The sequence below is a fragment of the Manis pentadactyla genome, chromosome 8, assembly GCF_030020395.1.
Source record: "Manis pentadactyla isolate mManPen7 chromosome 8, mManPen7.hap1, whole genome shotgun sequence".
NCBI lineage: Eukaryota > Metazoa > Chordata > Mammalia > Pholidota > Manidae > Manis > Manis pentadactyla.
This window is the reverse complement of record NC_080026.1, coordinates 101,017,250-101,035,400: the sequence shown is the minus strand read 5'-3', so window position 1 is coordinate 101,035,400 and position 18,151 is coordinate 101,017,250. Positions and strand designations below refer to the sequence as shown.

The 18,151-nt window shown below is 55.2% G+C and overlaps 1 protein-coding gene across 9 annotated transcripts in view; it reads right to left on the bottom strand.

The window, feature by feature from the left end:
* ZMIZ1 (zinc finger MIZ-type containing 1) overlaps positions 1-18,151 on the bottom strand; it is a 224,350-nt gene that overhangs the window by 56,702 nt on the left and 149,497 nt on the right. Inside the window, exon 1 of one of the 9 annotated variants that reach the window (XM_036928788.2) lies at positions 9,402-9,870. The exons of 6 other annotated variants lie outside the window; for them this stretch is intronic. The gene's annotated coding sequence lies outside the window, so the exon portion shown is untranslated. Of the gene's footprint in view, positions 1-8,625; positions 8,990-9,401; positions 9,871-18,151 lie in introns of those variants that run through there. 2 more of the 9 variants (XM_036928786.2, XM_036928787.2) reach the window with 2 other exon arrangements.

Here is an 18,151-nt window from a genome sequence, read left to right as displayed (position 1 = left end):
AGGGCACCCCACTCCTGGTAGAGAGGAGGAGCAATCAGGAAACCACAGGCTGGGAAGAAATCTCCATGGGAGAGGCTATAACTTGAGGACAAATATCTTATCCAGGTCATCAAATGCAAAATTCCTCAGAGAAGGTACAACACCATGCAAAGCTCTGAGAGGAGTATCAGCCCCCGAGAGGCCTGAAGCCAGGAGGCTTAATTCCACGCCAGGTGGGCGGTGCCGGGGCCATGATGCTCTTCCCCAGGAGGAGCCTGCCCACCAGGACTGCCTGCTGTTCACTGGTGCCTTGGCGCAAGGGCACTGAGACCGTGGAGCACCCATCCCTGTTCCAAGGGTCAAAGTGGCCCGTCTGGACAGAAGGAGCTGGACAGAAGGAGCCGGAGCCTGTGCTCACAAAGGGAGGCAAATGCTTGGCTCTTCTCCCTCTTCTTGGCCTGGTGCTGACCTCTAGGCACTCCCTCCCTGGGCTGGGCTGCCACCCTGGGGTGCGAAGGGGACACTAAGAAGTCACTAGAGGCCCAGTGGTTAAGGCTGTCCCGGGTCCAGTAAGGTGGTGGGGGGCAGTGGGGCACAGCAGTGTTCTCTCTTTGGGTGGTGCAGCTCTGCACCCCCAGGGCAGTGGCACCTATGCTCCCTGCAGGGCATCTCCTGGGTGTCTCCAGGACTGCCCAGGAGCTTCTGGGGCCTGCTGGCAAATGAAAAGCAGACGCACCTGAGGGTTACACAAGCTGTCCCAGAGCCCTGCAGAGAAGCCACAAACTTCTCTAAGCAAACACTGAGGGAACCCTGAGCTCTGGCCAAGAGCTCTCTCAGGGCCCCAGCGGGGAAGCAAGGGTGCTCTTGGCTTCACGATTCCTCAGGCTGGTGGGGGAGGCAGGAGCCGAGGAAAGGCACCCCCATGTGCCAGGTGGAGGCTGGGGAGCATTCAGACAGGCTTGTGCTAAAATAGAGGATTGTGAGGCAGAGAAGCAGGAGCATGTGTTCCCAGAGGAATGGGCCTTCAACAAATACAAGGAGACCTGTGACAGGGAAGCAAGGATAGCTGTGTTTACTCTGGGTCCTGGCACTGTGCTCAAAGTTATAGCTGGAGTATACCCTTTAATCCTCCACAACCCTATGAGATGGGTATCATTCCCCCATTTTACAGATGGGGAAACTGAGGCTTAGAGGTTTCAGGGTGTGGAACAGTCAGGAGAGGAGGGGTACTGCCAAGAGGAGAGGGCTCCCAGCCCCTAACCCATAGGAGGGCCATGCCCTTACCCTTTGGAAGACCCCCATACCCACTTGAGGGGAACCCTCCCTGCAAATGGCTAACCCTTACCTCCTTCACCCTTTCCCCATGGAGACAAACTCCTCCCAGGAAGCCTCTTGGTCTAGCCCCCGACCCCAGCTCCTCCAGCACACAGCCTGTCCTCGGAGGCATGTTGCCTCCTTGCTCCCCAAGGCTGGGCCTTAGTGCTGTTCTGCCTCCTAAGCCTTAGCACCAAGCGCCCAGGGTCCTGGGACTTCCCATCAACTCCTTGTTTCCTTTTACCGAGTTTCTTTCTGGAGCCCTTAGGACAGCTGGAAGCCAGGCCCGGACCCACAGGCCTTACTCTGAAAGCCTACCTTCTTCAGGGCTACTGACGCCTCAGAAGCAACTCAACACGGCATGGCTCAGACCTTCTGACCAGAAAATGGATCCTACACAATCTGGAGACTCACAGACCCCAACAAACTATCCCTGGACCTCAGAGGGGAGCAGTTCTTGTGTCAGTCACTCAGAGGGCTTCAGGAGTCCAAGGCAGAGATGGACAGCTCCTTTTCCAAGACGGAAACGAAAGTGGGTGCGTGTGCTGGCTATGCACACTTCCTTTAGAGCTGGGACACACACTGGGGCCTCCCAGAGGGCTGCCAGCAGGGTCAGCCCTGCAGCTTCCCACGAGGACAGGAGAGGCAGGCACACTCACAGCCCTCTCTCCGCCACGGGCCTCCCCAGACTCTCCTCGTACAGCGGTCATGCAGGAGTCCGGCAAGACCTCTCTGGTCACAGCAGAAAGTGTGAGAAGCAGCATGCAGACAAGGAAACTGAGGCCAGAGGTGGAACCAGGACAAGAAAGAACCCAGTCTCTCGGGTATGGAAACCCAAAGCACAGCGGGTTTGGGAGCTAAGTGCACGCTGCAAGGGAATTCAGTCAACCTGATAGTAAGGAAAGCTGCCACTTACTGAGCAATTACTATGTGCCAGACACTGAGCTAAGCGTTTTCAGCTGCAACTCATTTGTTCTCCACTGCAACCCTGCCAGGCAGAGACAAGTATTGGCAGCTCTATTTTACTGACTAGGAAACAGATGCTTAGAGAAGTGACCTACCCAAGTCACCCAGTAAATGACAGATGTGGGTTTCATAATTACTCCCTGTCACTGTCTTGGAAGGACATTGGGTGGCCCCATCTGAAGAGCCCTAGGGGGTGGGACAGGGATGTCCTTTGGGGCTCTGTGCTTCACAGAAAGAAAGGGAAAGTCCAGGGCGCTGTGCATGGATGGGGTGGGGGTAGGTAGGAACAGCCAGTGCAGTTGCTAAAGGGAGACAGGCAGAGCCCTCCAGCTTCCAGGTCCCAGGGGCCTGCCTCCCTGTGGAAACATGGTGACAGCTACATGGGCCCTTAAGACCTTCAGGTGCAGCACTGCTCAACAGAACTTTCTGTGATGATGGAAAGGTTCAACCACAGCAGTGTCCAATATGGTGGCCACTTGAAATGCGGCTAGTGTGATTGAGGAACTGAAAACTTAATTTCATTTGTTTTTTACTAATCTACATTTAAATAGTCACATGTGGCTAGTGGCTTCTCTATAGGACTGCACAGTAAATCCAGTTGCTTCCTCCTACAGGGGAGCCCCAAGAAAGGCAAGGGTGCCTGCACTTCCCACAGTCAACCGAGGCCCCTCCATGTCTTCCTGGAGTACTGCGTTTGCCACAACCCACTTATGCCCTGGGCTGGTCACTTAAGAGACACTTAAGCACCCAGCACTGATACAAGCCATGGCTGTCCTGTGCTGCAGCTCAGTCTAGTGGGGCTGACACCCAGGTGGGCAAGTGACCTCACAACAGACTTAGGTAAGGTTGCAGGTCCTGAAAGCACAAAGGAGTGAAGGACTGCCAGGAGCCAGGGTCTCCTGTCTGTGTGCGTACTGGGGGCGGGGGACCAAAGAAGGCCACCTGTGGTGGCATTTGAGTTGGGCCTGGAAGCAGGAGGATGGAGAAGTAGAAGAGGTCCTTGGGCTTCTTGCCCTTCCCTCTGCAGTAGGCGCCTCCCCTTCATGTTCTCACATGGGGGCTAAACTACTTTAACCCTGTGAGCACACTGTCAATCTGCCAAGCAGATTACATTCCTGGGAGGTGGAGAGGGTGCCTAGGAGTGTCCAGCTGCCTAAGATTCTGACTGAGGGGACACTGAGGTGAGAGTCCAAACAATGCATGCCCAGAGGCTGCCCCCTGTCACCTGCCAGTCCCAGCCCCAGGGAACTGTTCACATTGGTTTAAAGCCTGCCAGGCCTGACTGTAACTCGGAGGAATGAGAACTAGGGACAGACTCCACAAACGCAGTTTTTTTTTTCCAGGAGCGAGCAGAGGGTGCCAGGGGGTGGTCTGGACAAGATCCACCAATTTCCCAGAGGTCCTCAGAAGAAGAGCTGGCTGCCCTTGCCCCCCACCACAGTCAACCACGAAACAGGAACCCAGCAACAAGAGGAGGCTTTCCATTGCGTCAGCAGAGGCAGGGATATTCCCGCATCAGAACTGCGAACTAACACTGCTCCCCCACTTCCCAGCAAGGATTCCTGCCTGTGACTTAGCAGCATCCCACTCCTGGAAGCACTAGACATCCCAGAGGCCTCTGTGAACACCTTCAATGGCTCCCCACTGACCCCTCCCAGGGACAGAATCTGTGCTCCCCACCGGGGTTTCAGCAATGGCTCCACTTCCCATGCTCACCTCTGCTGCTTCATATGCAGGGACATCCTCCCTGCTCCTAAAGTGCCACACCTGGTTTGTAAGTCTTTGCATCTACCAGTCCTCCCACCTGCCATTCATTCCCCTCTGGCCTAGGGCCCAAATCCTACCCAGCTCCAAAATCAAGTTCCACCTGGAAAGAGTTTCAGGCTACTCCAGCCGCTAAGTCACCCTTTCCCTCTCTTCCTTCCACAGCTCTTAGGGTGTGGAGCAGAGGTCTTTGTTCCTTCGATTCTCCCTGCCCTGCTACACCTGTTTCCCAATGTATCATCAGATGCCAGTGGCAGTACCCAAAGGCAGGGCCGACCTATTGCCATCTTTTGGTCCTCTCCCACCCCCCACACACCCTCTAACACAAGACTAGTAGCTGAACTCCTGGAGGGGAGTCTACCTTCAAGAGATGAGACACAGAGCAACGTTCTCAGTACACAGATGAGAACAGAGGTCCCCAGAGGGGAAGTGACTTGCCAAAGGTCACACACTCATTTGGCACCAGATCATAGATAATCATCAATTGAGGGCTATGCCCCAGGAGCCATGTCTCCTCCCGTGAACAGTATCAGAATTATCTGGGGAAGCTTTACAAAATCAAAGCCAAATCACAGAGGCTGGGCCCTACCCTAGAACTACAGAATCTCCAAGGTGACTGGGGAGCCCAGCCTCCGGGAATGTGGGTATACCGGCTCCAACCCCTGTTCTTCATTCACCAGACATGCAGAAAGTACCCACTACTGCTCCAGGGCAGGCACTCTGAAGGACCGGTCTCTCCCCATGGGTGGCTGGAACCACGGCGAGAACCCAGCAGAGTCTTGGGAACTCGGAGGAGCCCCTGGAGCTGGCTCCAAGCACAAGTCAGTGCCGTGGCTGAGGCTCCCAAGGGGCAGGAAGGGCCTGCTTCTTGAGCATGCTCAGGCAGGTGGGTGGCAGAGTGCCTGGCAGGCCCAGCCTTAAGCTCCGGGCAACGGGGTCAGGGCCTGGCTGGCTGTCAGTTTTGAAGGGCACACAGCACATCAGACTCTGGGTTACAAGAGTGTTGTGGGCATCCCCAGGGTGGTCCACCCTTACCCCAGGGAAAGGGCCAGTAAACAGGGGCCTTTGAACACCACCCCTACCTCACTCAAGGGGACTGGAAACATGGGAGTGTCACCAAAGGCCCTCTCAGCCCTCAAGCTCCTCTGGATGGACCTTGATGACCCCGATCCAGGCATGCTGAGGTCCCTGGCAGAGAGCCACTCCTTTCACCACACCTCTGTCTTCAGTGGGCTTAGGGCCATGGGGAGCTGGAGGCTGCAGTGAGGCCTGATGCAGGGGTGGGGTAGGCACTCAGGACACAGGCACACAGCCAGAGCCAGTGACCTCACCTCAGGGCTGGAACAGGAAACTGAAGCAAGGCGCAGTTAAATCTTATATAAACCTCAAGTTCAAATGGCAGACTGGGATTTGTAGTGGACCAGAGAGGGCATCAGCTCCATTCAGGTCTGCCCTGCGGCACATGACCTTGGGCAGGAAGTCCCTTCGCCTGTCTGGGCAGTGAGCTGACTACCCTTCCCTGTCAGTGGTGAGCGGCCTGGGAGCTCCCTGAGAAGCTGGGAGTGCTTGGAGAGCAGGGGCTTGTTTTTCCCTGAGCAGATTCCCTTGTGAGGCTGTTGCTTCTCTGCCAGGCCCTGGGAGAGTTTCCTCCTGCAGCTGAGGCTTCTGGGGGAAGTGAGGTCAAGTGTGGTTCAGCAAATGCCCGGGGACATGAGGGGCAGCAGGCTCTGGCAGGGTGGAGGCAGAGAGCATTCTGTACCAGCCAAATGTCCCCAAATACTTCTCCCCTTCGGGCTGGGGCTTGCGCACCTCTCTTGGAGGTGGTGCTAACGAGGCTGGCCACAGGCCTACTGAAAGGGTCCTTCCCTATGGAGAAGAGCCAGACTCTCCCTTGGGACCAAAGCCGCATGGATCAAGGTAAACACCTTCCTCACCCAGAAAGCCTCTCTCTCTCCCTCTCTTGCAGCTCTGCCAGCACAGAACTCTCTGTTCCTGGGGACCTGAGGCTGAGCTGGCTCTCCTGCCCGATCAATGGATGAGTTCACAAAGACTGACGCCTACCAGGCACCAAGACAGTCCTCAGGGAGGTCTAAGGCTGCTCCTGGGACTGCTGCCCACTCTTGCCCCCTGGCTGACCTCTGCTGGGTGGCAAAGGAATTGGGGGACCTGAGGCTGCCGCCACTGGCTGGGTGACCTTGGGCAAAACTGAACCTTGGCTTGCTCCCTGCTAAATTTGGAGCACTTGGCTTGTCTACACTCCCCTCACAGGGAGGCTGTTAGAAAGTAGTGTGCTAAGAAAAGAGAAGGTCCCTTCATGGAACGGGCTCCCGTGGGCTCTGGACTAGTGTCCTCACCTCCCTTCTGCCCTATGTCTCCATCCTTCTAGGCCTGAGCTGTCCAATGGAACTTTCTGCCACAGTGGAAATGGCCTATAATCTGAGCTGCCCAATCTGGTAGCCACGAGCCACATACGGCTGCTGAGCATTTGAAATGTGACTGGTGCCAATGAGAAACCAAACTTTTACCTTCTGTTAGTTTAAATTTATAAACACCCACATGGGGGTTATGGACCACCATATTGGATGGCGCTGTTGTAGACAGCCTTAGTCCCTGGGGCATGACTCAGAAAGATCCATCAGGAAGCTCCTAGGCAGGACTTTGGCTGAACATCTGTGGGAGCACCTCTCTCAGTCTGACTGTCTGCCACTAGGCTAGGAATTCATCTAAGGGTTCTCAGGAACTGGGCATGGCTGGTTGCTTAGTCAGGGCTTGACCAGCACTAAGTGCTCTTTCAATCCCTCCATCACCTTCCACTCCAACAGGGGAAGCAGCACCCATGAGCTTTCTGCTCATGTAGACACTCAGCAGTCACTGAGGACACGTGCCAGGCACTGTGGCTGGGATACCATGATAAGTAACACAGAGTCCCTGCCTTCAAGAAGCTCACAGTCAAGGCCGAGCTCCAGTCAGAGCTATGACTGGCTTCCTGTCCTCTACTGGGTGGTCATGGTTTTCACACATCAGTTTTGCCCCTGAAACTGAGGCTCCCAAGTCCGAGTGCATAGGCTGTGGTGAGAACCAAGAGGAGAGAGAGAGAGAGGTGAAGGCAAGCTGGTTGATGGGGAGTCTGTGTAGGGGAGTAGAAACAGCATTATGAAGCAAGTCTCAAACTCTGCAGGCTGCTGCTTCCGGTAAAGCCCCAGATTCTCACCAAAGCATTGCTATTTGGTGGTTTCTCACTAAGGAAGTTCAGGGTAAAAATAGCTCAGGAGGGGACTTGAATCCAGCTAGTTGGGGGTAGTCACTGCCTGACTAATACACAAAAAAGGGGAACAGACTTATTTGTAGCTATGTGGACCCCAAGACTCACAGTCCCCTGTCTACCCCCCCACTGTGGGACAGGACCTTTTGCTCTGTAGTGGGTGGGAGATGAGCATTATGTCCAGAGCCCCAGGCCTGAGCCCCTATACACAATCTGGGGGTCACACTGATTTCAGTGGGCACCACCTTGCCTACTCCAACTAACAACCTAGCAGGATTACTGGCCCATCCTGCAACCCACTGTCAAGGATCGGCTATTAAGAAGCACTCTGGCACCAACTCCTTGCCAGCTGCCTCACAAAACCCTCCTGCTGGAAGAACCACCAGCCATTCCCCTTGGCTGTCTGGCAGTCCAACTTGATGGTCAAGGGCATGGGACCTGGGCCTCCACCCTGAGAATAATGGTCACCTGAAGCCCATCTAGAGGGAGGTACCACCTCCTCCCACTGGTGAAAAAGGTTGGGGCAGGTAAAGTCACAGCCCTGACCTCTCTTAGTCTCAGAGCTGGCTTCCTGGTGGACCCAGGAATTGGGACCTATCTGGTGCTTTAGGCACTAAGGCTTGTAAGACCCCAGCACGACAACCACGTGCTCAGGACCATCAAAAACAGTTCTTTGGGCCTGGCAGTCATCTGAAAAACCCTCTCTCTAAGGCCTTAAACAAGATCCTCACAGTCTGGTGTCAGGCACCACCAGAAAGGCCCTCTAGTGCAAATCCTGTCTCTTCTCCTGTAGCCAGCTTCCCAGCAAACACTTGTCAGAAGTATGCTAGCACCCACCACCCCTCCGAAGGGCGCACTGCCCAATGGTGGCATTACCAGCGTCCGTGGGGATCTCTGGGCTTTTATAGTATTATGTTAGGGCTACATCCTGACAAAGGAGCAGCTTGAAGTTAAGGACCCTCGCCTGATGCCTTAGCAGAAGGCTTCCTGGTCGATCTCGTTTTTGCAAATAGGAGTCCATAGAGGACAGAGCCTTGTAAAATGTCTGCTGGAGGACCAACACTTCACCTTCGGGGAGGGGATGTTGGGGAGTGCCCTGGCCCCGGGGTCCCAGGGTAAAATGCGGGCCCTTCTGTGGGCGCGCAAAACGGGCCGTGTGCACGCCGATGCCACTCTCGCGGCCAAGCCTCGGGCTGACACCATGCAGCACACAGCGCTACCCACAATGCACCGGCCCTCCTCTGTCACACACAGGCACGCACACTCACCCCCGCGCCCGGAGGGAGCCCGGGCCCAGCCCACGGGCCCTCAGGCTTCGACCCCTCCAGCCCCGCGCTTACCTAGAAGTTGCACCGGCCACGGTCCCGCCCTGGAGCCCGCAGGGGGCTGGGACCCGGTCGGGGGTGGCTGCGGAGAGTGACTCCGGGCAGGGTTCAGCCGGCGCCGAACAAAGGCTGCGCGCAGGCAGCGGGCGCCGCCTGCATCCCCGCTCCTCGCCCGGGCGGCGGCGGCGGCGGCAGCGCAGGGGCCCGGGCGGCTCCGGCGCCCGCTCGCTCCGCGCTGCCCGCTCCGAGGGCGCTCCGGCTCCCGCGCTCCCGCTCGCTGCCGCCCGCCACCGCCGCCGCCGTCCGGCTACCGCACCGCACACATCAATTATTCATCGCCCGTCTTCAGCTTCCCGGGCGAAGCCAATCACAGGCGGAGGCTCCGCTAATGGGGCCGCCGCCGCCGCCGCCGCCGCCGCCGAGGAGGCAGCCAGCCGCGCGCCCGGGCTCAAGCGACAGCCCTCCGGGGACGGGGATGGGCCGGGGGCGCGCGGGGGCGGGGGCACACGCGGCACGCCAGGGAAACTTCCCACGGCCCGCGACCTCCGCCACGCGCCCGGACCCAGCCCGCGCGACCACCCACCCGGCGTGCGCCCCCGTGGGGTTGGGGGCTCGGGGGAGGCTGGGAGCACCACGGCGGGGGGAGGGGAGGGAGGAGGAGCGCGCGAGGAAGATGAAAGGCTGGCAGACCTGCCTCGGCGTCTCCAGGGAGCCCCGGCTCGCGCGCGCCCTCCCCGCCCCGCTAGCCTCACCGTCCGCCCCCCGTCCCCCAGCCCGCCGCCCGCACTCACTCGCGCGCGCAGACAGTCGACCCAGCCACTTTGCTGCAAGGGAGCGCGAGCGGGTAGGAATCGGAGGCAGCTCACATTTCAAACTTGCACGCAGGGGTGGTGCTGGTGCACGCCGCCGCCGAGCGAACGCACGACCCGACGAGCGGCGCTCAAGCCTCCGGGCGGGGGCGGCGACCAGGCCCTCCCCCGCCCCCCCCTCCCGCTTAGGCAATTAATTGGAAGCAACACTTGTGCGAGCAGAGCTCCCGGAGCGCTGTCGCTCAAGGGGGCCGCCGGGAAGGAGCTGGCGTTGGATGACCTCGGGTGTCTCCCGCCCCCCAGCGAATCCTCCCAAGTGGTCATGCTAATGAGGGTCCAAGGCGAGGTGGGGGCGGAGTAGGGATCTGGCTGGTCTGGGAGCGGCCTCGGCCGGGGGGCGGGGCAGGACTGGGGCATCCGGATTGTGACCTGGGTTTAAAGGATTTTCAGGACAGGTTAGGGTGCGGAGAAGGCAGGCGGCTTGGCATTTTCCCTGGTACAAGGGCCCCTGCCACCCCTGGGATTCCCCGAGCGCGAAGCCCACAGCAGGATGAGAGGGCGCACGTACGCTACTCGAGCTCCCCGACTTTGGGGAGTTCCTGTGCTCTGGGCCAGCGGCGGTAGGGAAGCCGGGGGCGGCTCCTGTGCGCAGTTCTGCCCGGCCCTGCCCGGCCCTGCTCCGCCCCGGGAGCTGCTGCCTTCCTGACATTGCATCCTGTGGTGACCATGGCCTCTTCCTTCCAGCCAGTCTGTCGCAAGGGCTTTTGGCGTTGAGCTGAGTTTACCCCAACTCCACCTCGCCCCCACTCCCCCACCCCCGCCTCGCAGTCACTCCTGGAAACCCACCCGCAGCCCTACGCCAAAGGGCTCGAGCCCCTCCCTCTTTGATGGGCACTTCCCGTTATGGTCACCCTCTCCTGACACTTTACAACTCACTCCCCCAGCCCTGCCCACCTGCCAGTGAAAATTTCTTGGTGGCCAAACAGCCCCAAACAACAAGGAAGGTAGGTGGGGCTCCACCGTTCACCTTAAATAAAGGCAGCCAGACTGTCTTTAAAAATCTACACTGGGTACCGTGCACTGTTCTCCATGTCATCACTAGGAACTGACTGGGACCACTAACCTTTGACGTTGCTTCTCCTGACTTCATTCCCGATACTTCATCTCTGTCCTGCCCCTTTTTTTCACTCTGAGCCTCTGGCTACCCTTAAACCTTCCTGTCTGTCCCTACTGCCCACCCTGGAAGTGGCTGAGACAAATCACTTATCTAGAAATTCTTGCTCCTTGTTTGATATAAATCGTTAGCAGGCTCTAATCCCACCCACTACCACTTGAAACATCACTTTTGGGGATAGCATTTGGAAATGCAGTTGTCATGGGCTTTCCCTCCAAGGAGCTGGTTAAATGGATTAATTCATACTTCATAACTTGCTGCTTTTTGGATAAGAACCAGCTTCTTGAAAGAAAGGTTAGTTGGCAGCCCCTTTCTGAAGGGCCAAGGAGAAGGAGGCAGCCAGGAGAAGGACTCTGCTCTGCACAAATTCCAGGCTCTGCTGTGTCACCTCCTCCAAGGAGCCTTCCCACATCTTGGGTTAGAATGGTTTCTTTAGGGGATATTTACCCACTGAGACGTTCATTGGGGGCTCTGCCCTTGCAAGCAGTTCCCATAAAGGCTTGGGATCCCAGGAGAGAAGAGCCCTGTGGCCCAATAAAGCCTCTCCTATCTTTCTCACTTTGGTTGATCCAGTCCCTATTGCAGATCCCTAGGTAATGTACTCCAAGGCACAGTGCTCAGCCACTGACACACAGAAACAGACGCACATGACAATTTGGTCCAGATTTCAGAAGAAAACGTTGAGATGGATGTCCCTAAAACCAGGTTTCTACCCCTGATGTGGTTTTAACATAATGTCAGATAGTCCAGAATTCAAACAACCAGGACATCGCAAATAACCAGAACGCCCGGCTCCTTTCTTTCCAGAAGTTCTGTGCAGTAATAGTTCACAGTATTAATCTGATCCTTAGTGCTTTCTGAGCCACCAAAAACCCAAATGTTTGGAAATTCCAGGTTCATTCTTGAAATACCCTGTTATGTGTTGGTACCATGTGGCCAGCCCCAGGCACTGAGTTCAGAAAAACTGCTCCAGCCAGAATTTGGACTGGAATTGAGCAGAGGTTTACACCAGAGGGACACACCTGGCGGTGCTGCCTGGGAAACTAATTTACAACAGCCTCACCGGTCCCCCTCCCCCACCTCCCAGGTCTCCCAGAGACCCACTCTAGGAAAAGCCCCAAGGTGGGGTGGAAGAAAAGCATTAGTATGCTTATTTAAGCTCTTCAAGCCTGGGATCAATTGTTGACTTTACCCAGGTAAGCCAAAAAAAAAAAAAAAGGAAATACTATCCCCTTAGCAGATTTTCTTAATTAGAGAAACAAATTGTTTTCAAGCATCTATTCACAGGCTAGCACTGAAAGTCTGCCGGCCAAAGCTGGGGTTTTCACATGCTAATTGGAAGGCCCGGCTTGGCCCTGTTCAAGCTCTTTTCTGGCCCACTTGGTTAGCAAGCTCTTATTAATACTGTTTGCTCCACCCAAGTCTACAGAAATATGGGTACTCTGACCAGTTCCTGCTTCAGAAGGGCTTCTCCCCACTTACTCTATATTCCAACTCTGTTTCTCCAACTTCCAAAGCTTTGCTCAAAAGCCTGGAGCCCAAAGTGGCCTGCTCCACCCCCTGGGCGCCTGGCTTGATAAGGATCTACAGGAAAGGGGCTGCAGACAAAGCGGCTCTCCACCTCTGCCGGCTAGTCTCTAGGCCAGCTCTCTGAGTGACCTCGGCGAGGGGGGCACAGCCCAGAGGAATGACTTGGGAGGCAGAAGAAAGTTAGAAGAAAGGGAAAGCCGCGGGTCCCGGTGCCACGGCTCCTTGATGAATGCCCGCAAGCACTCGGGAAGCCTGATGCGGGGATCAATAGCGGGTGGTTTTTCTCCTGGGTGTTTGAACTCCTCCTGCCTTGGTCCCTGGCGAGGAGCTGCCAATAAATCACAGCGCTGCAGCCCAGAAGGCAGCAGCGGCTCATTCCCGAGGACTTGAGGGTTAGGATGCTTCACTCAGCTTGGGGAGCCTGTCATGCAGAACCCACCTCTGCAGGACCATGGAGGGAGGGGACCACAGTTGAGCCTTGAGGTGCAGGATACACCTCAGGGCTCCACAGCTCACCTACAGAGGATGGGCCTCGAGGGTCCCGACCCAGCCCAGGCCAGCAAGGAGAGAAAGAGCAAAGCCACCTAGGATGTAGGTCACCCATGGGGTGAAAGTGGCTGTGCCCCTGGGCCTCCAGGCTCAGGGCAGGGTCACCTACTGTGCAAGGCTTTGTGTGGTGGGAAGCCTAGGGGCATAAAAAAGTCAGCCTCCCTCTGATGGAGAAGAAGCAAAGGTAGAACAATGAACACAAGAGGTGGACCCAAGAGGTGGCTTTTCTCTGCACTCAGTTCTGAAGAGCTGCAGAACTGGGTGGGTCTTCCTCAAGCAGGTCTTGCTGATGCAGCAAGTCTCAACAGGGATCCTGATGTCACCCAGGCGGGTTTGAGTGCTGAGAGGCAGAGTGAAGTCAACAGGGAGGCCTGGATGGGTATCCATCCGCATGACTGTGACAGGCTCAAATGAGCTCAGTCCTTGGGAGCCACCTGAGCCATCTACCTGCACACAACTGGTCGTTCTCATGAACACGGAAGGGACTGCAGGGCACAGAGTGCATTCAATAAAGGAACCCATCCGTAGTGGAGCATCTATCTCACTGCCAGCTCAGCCCCTCCCTGCCCCCATCCCCCCACCCCCAGGAAAGCTTAAGCAGCAGCACTGGGCATGAGTCAATTCAGGGGCTCTGCCTCCAGCGACCCTCTCTTGGGTCTTCTGTCCACCTCCAAGGGGCTGGGGCACAAACTCCCATGTCTTTTGATAACGCTGTTCCCTCTGCCCCATTTCCTTCCCCTTTGCCCTGGTCAACCTCCTCAGTTCTACACAGTCTTTTGGAAGGAAAGCACGCATGACGTTCGGCTCCCAGCTAATGCAGGTGTCCCTCCCCACATATGGGGACAGCAGGAGGGCACACTCCCACTTGGAAGTGGGACACAGCTGGACGGCGGACGGAAGTGCTGGATGGTCACATCAGAAGCCTGGGGGACAGCTGACATGTCCTCTGATCTGTGGATGCCGCCAAGCTCAGCAGACCCATGCTGGCCGTCTGCCGTGTGTCCACTTGGACACAGCTGGAAGCCCCACTAGGCCTCTCCCATCTTTCTAATAGCAGCACTCACAGTGACCCAGTTTGCTGGTTGCCAGGCATGTTTCAAGGCACTTTCCAAGGATCAACATTCCATCCTCCACCATAACCCTCTCTGATAAGGTGTGATTATTACTCCCACTCTACAGAAAATAACATTGAGGTGCAGAGAGGTTTAGACAACTTGCTGAAGGATTTGAATGACTTGGGAATCTGACTGCAAAGTCTGTGCTGATGCCATCATATTCCATTCCTAAAATGGGACTCAAATTTCCAGAGGACAGGGACCATTAAGGTCACATGGTGAGTTGGAGTTGTGATGAGAGCTGTGTCCCCTGACTTGGGTTTTATATTCTTTCCAGCACACCGCTTACATATGCTGAAATATTTTCTTTCTTTGTGTTTCTTTTTCATGTGTTTCTTAGCAGCTGTGATTGTTAAGCATCCACCCAACATTGTGGGTTGGTGGGGGCCCCACCTGAGGGGGGTTTGGGGGACATGGTAGAGAATAAGACCACCTGGTTCAGAACCTCCTGACACTGCACCTTACCTACCTTCCTGGATTTATCCCCAGCAAGGCCCACATCCCTGACTCTGATGGCATTCCCAGAAGTCTGCATTTGGCTTCTTCCCAAATCTTATAATCATTTCATTAAGAAAACAAAACCAACCCTGCCCCACACCTCCACTTGGCACCTTCAAGAGGCCCTGTGATTGCCAGGTTATTGGGGATCCAGGAAAGCCACCAGCCAGGCTGAAGGAGGAGAGAGGATGGGGGAGGGAACCCAGGCACAAAGGGGTCACTCAAGTGGAATCAGGCTTCAAGCTGCCTGTCCTTCTACCTGCTCAGCTGGGAAGGTGGCTGCCTCCCTGGCCGTTTGCTCATGCCACTGTGATGCTTGCAGCTGTTCAGCCACCAGGGTGTCTCCTGGACAGAGATTCCGGCAGGCAGGGTCACAGGGGAGACAGGAAGGAACTGGCCATGTCCCCACTAGCTGAGGAGCTGGTGAGGAGGGGATGTGCCTGGATTTGGAAGCTGAGGCTCAGTAAACAAGTACTGACTAGTTTGTGGCCCTGGACAAGTCACTTAGGCTTCTTGGGCCTCTGCTTCCTCCTTTATACAAATAAAGTGAGGCTGCCTAACACTAGGTCTGAGGGGAGACCAAAGGAGATAAACCAATAATTCTCAAGCGGTTGAAAGTCTGTGGGTTCAACTGCATCTCCGAGAAAAGATACTGAAGTCCTAATCTTCAGTACCTGTGAAAGTGCCCTTATTTGGAAAAAGGTCTTTGCAGATGATCAGGTTAAGATGAGGTCACTAATCCCATATGACTGTGTCCTTATAAACAGTGGACATTTGGACACAGAGGCAGACATGCAAACAGGGAGAACATCCTGTGAAAATATGATGCTGCCACAAGCTGGGAACTACAGAAGCTGGGACAAGCCTGGAAGAGGTCCTTCTCTGGTGCCTTCAGAGGGAGCACGGGCCTGCTGACACCACACCTTGATCTCAGACTTCTGGCCTTCAGACTGTGAGACAAAACAATTCTGTTGTTTCAGCTACGCAGTCAGTGATACTCTGTTGCAGCATTCCTAACAAAATATTACACCTGGTGACATTGTTAAGCTGAGGTCACACAGCACATCTCTCTCATCTTAAATGTTTTCCTCTAGTAGCTCTGGCTCAGTCAGTGTAAAAGCCCAAGTCCTTATTGTGACCCACAAGACCTCACGTGACCTGGTCCCCCTCACCTCCCTGACCTCATTTCCTTCAAGTCTCCCCTTGGTTTACTTGGCTCCAGCCTTGCCGCCCTTTGGCTGCAAGTGCCCCAGACGCTCCCTCAGAGGTCTGCCAGACATGCTCTTGTGCAGGTAGCCAGGCTCACCTCCTACCTCCTGCAGGCTTTCACTCAGGTGACACCTTCTCAGGGAGCCTTCCTCAGCCACAGTGCCTGTGTGCAGTCCCTCCCAACACTTGCTATGACTCTTTCCTGACATAGTTTTGTCCTTAGCATTGATGACTGGTGTAGTCCAACTACTTCTTTTGCTAACACTGTCTCCCTTTCTAGAAGGCAAGGTCATGTCAACAGCAGCTTTTGTCTGCTTTGTACATATTATACCGACAGTATCTAAAATACGCCAGGCAGATGCGTGATACTTGCTGTATGAATGAAACAAGGGCCAGGTGTCTGAATGAGTGAGTGAGTCAAGGAATGAACGAGTGAATATCAGGCTTTGCGGTACCTTGCTCTGCCTGTCTGCCAGCCCAGAGACAGGTCTCCAACCTGCTGTCTGGAAGAACATGAGTTGTTTCTCAGTGGGGGCAGCCTGCTCAGACAGGAAGCTTAGGTCAGCTAACAAAGGGGCTGCCGGAGGTGCTGGGGAGCTCACCACCCAGACCTCTAATGAATATCTTCCCATTGATTTCTGGAGTCGCCTTTGAAGGGAAGGGATGGCCAAGGCAGCTCGAATGTCTGTGCCTCAGCAGTCCTGGGGTTTCATCGCTTCTCCCAGTATGCAGCTTTGACAGGGGCTTCTGGATGGCCCCTGGGTTGAACTGACATACGTGCCCTGCAGTTGGAAAGACAATTCCCTTTCTGCTCAAGCTATCTGAGTTTCTGCCTGCACAGGCCAGGGCAGCCGAATTCCACTTTTGATGCTCCCCTGACAAAGGCTCATGTACACCCCAGGAGGATGCTGTCCACTTTGCAGAGAAGAGATGAGGCTCAGACTGGGAAGGATTTAAGGCCACACATATACTCTGGCCCAGGGCTGGGGGACCGACAGGTTGAATACAGCAACAAGCTAACCTCCTCGTGGCCTGTCAAGTCCAGCCCTTTCCCCTACAGAGCTTCTACTTGTCCACTGGAATCATCAGTTTGTTTAGTGTTAGAGTAAAGAGGCCCTAGTCTCACTTTTTAAGTGAGGAAACTGAGGCTCAGAGAGGGGCCAGGGCTTTCTCCACTCACACAGCAAATTCATGGTAGAGCTGGTTCTAGACCCAGGACTCCTGCCTGTTCCAGCGCCCCAAGCCATCTCTCCCAGGGCAGTGTTCCCACCAACTATAGTGTCAAGGGCATGCTCTCCAAACTGTAAAGTGCTAGACAGACATGAGGGCTTACTATTCTAGAGGACTCTTGGCCATCAACTGCCTCATCCTATGAGCTGGTGGGATTTAGATGGGGTGGGTCTGCATTACTCCTCACAGGGAGGTGGGGGCCAGACCCTGAGTCTCCTAGCTGCTTTCCTCATTCACAGTGGGAGACACACACAGCAGGAAGCTGAGAGGAGGCATCCAGTTTGGGCTCAAAAGAAGGAAGGTGCTTTTCTGACAGTCAGGACTGCCCAGAGAGGGTAGTGAGCACCTTGGCACCCAAGTGTGTGAGCAGAGGATGGAAAGATGCAGAGGGGATATCCTACCGGTAGGCTTATGGCTTCTGAGGCCCCTTCTGTTTTGGGGTGCTCCAACAGGTGAGAGGAGAGGAAGTGTGGCAGAGAAGCATGCCCGAGCACCTCAGTGTGTTCTGGGCAGCAACACCACAATTTAGGAACTTCCCAAACCCCAGTAAAGTTTGCCAGGAATCCATCACCAGGGGTGTTTCCCTTCCCTCCTCCTGAGGGTCCCATGTAGGAGGATGTTCGCCCAGGTGCCCACTTCCTCCCAGCCCAGGGGATCTGGTGGCTTCCTTCACTCCCCAGTGTGGTTTTAGGCACCCCCCACTTCTGGGGGCTCTGGACATGAGCGGACAGGCCATGCAGGAATCTTTGTCTGAGGAAAATCCAAAGTGGCTGCCAAAGCAGGGCAAGGAGTGGGAGGCCTGATGTTGAAATCAGGATTTGCAGAGCTGAGCTTGGCAGGTGGGAACAGCACACTCCTCTGCCCAGAAGCCAAGTCCTCAACTGAGATAGATGCCACCTGGGAGAGAGGCTTGGGGGCTTGCTCTGTCTCTCTTGGCCATGGCTTTCCTCCCCACTGTAAAGACATCTAGTGCAGATGCTAGATCTGTCTTTGCTGCTGGGTCACTGCTCTCCAACTCTGGCTGAGGAGGCCCCAAGAAGGGTCTTTACTGAGCTGCCCCCACTGATTTCCTAGAAAGGCCAAAGCAGGCCAGGCAATCCTCTTAAGACAAAGAAGCCACTTCTAAAGCAGGCCTACTATACTCTCATTCTTGTAAATTTATTGGCAGTATATCTGTTAGCATATCATTTTTGGTAGACTATGAGGTCCATGAGAGCAAGGATTTTCTCTCTTTTGATCACTGCTGTATCCTGGGTGGCTCTGTGCATGGCACACTGTAGGTACTCAACAGACATTTGTTGAATAATGGTTATTCACCAAGTCATTATCTCATGGTAGTGGAATTTCAGCTATTCATTACTTTCCTTATGATTTTCCATATTCCTTAGTTATTTACAAGGAGTATGTATTATTTTTATTAGGAAAAA